The following is a 738-nucleotide window of genomic DNA, read 5'->3' as shown; positions in this document are numbered from 1 at the left end:
ACCCAGTGCATATACTACTGCCCCAAATTATTTGGTGCAGAATGTTGAGCATATAAATATTCTACATATTTGGCCTGATAAAATCAATATTCCTTTGTGGATGACTGGCAACTCATGAGCTTCTTAATACAGTTCATCAAATTATGCTATTGAAAAAAGATTTTCAAAGAGTATATTAATAAAACTGCCATTATTATCTCCCAAGTGAACTATATTTTTGTATCATAATTGCTACAAATATTACAAAATTTTGTCTCAAAAAATTTGAACATCACTTAATAGTAAAATATTCTTTGCAGAAAAATAAGAGTCTTTCACTGAGGTACTTGCTTAGGAAGAGGAAAAGGTTTTGAAGGAATTTTGGAAGATTTGATGACATATCTCTGAAGGCAACCTGAGGGATTCAGAAAGCATGTATATTGCCTCCTTTGGAGGCAGGTTACTGCCTTTTACACTCTGTGATAACCTAACACCAGATAATTGGTATTTAAATATATCATTGGCAGAAGAAGCAATAATTATGTGACATTTTCTGTGGTTCTAAAAGTTTTCCTTTTGTTCCTATCAAAATTAACTTGACATTTTTTAAAGTTTAAGTCCATAAAGTCCAATGCCTACCAGAATCTTTCTCATAGTAGGTATAGAGTTGATGTTTGAATTTTCTCCAAACTACACTGTTTATTGTTCTCATGTCCACACAATTTTCTTGTAATCATTGTTAATTTACCTTAAAAATAA

This window comes from Propithecus coquereli, unplaced genomic scaffold (genome assembly GCF_000956105.1).
Source record: "Propithecus coquereli isolate 6110/MARCELLA unplaced genomic scaffold, Pcoq_1.0 Scaffold66, whole genome shotgun sequence".
NCBI classification, from domain to species: Eukaryota; Metazoa; Chordata; class Mammalia; order Primates; family Indriidae; genus Propithecus; species Propithecus coquereli.
Note: the sequence above shows the minus strand (reverse complement) of the source record.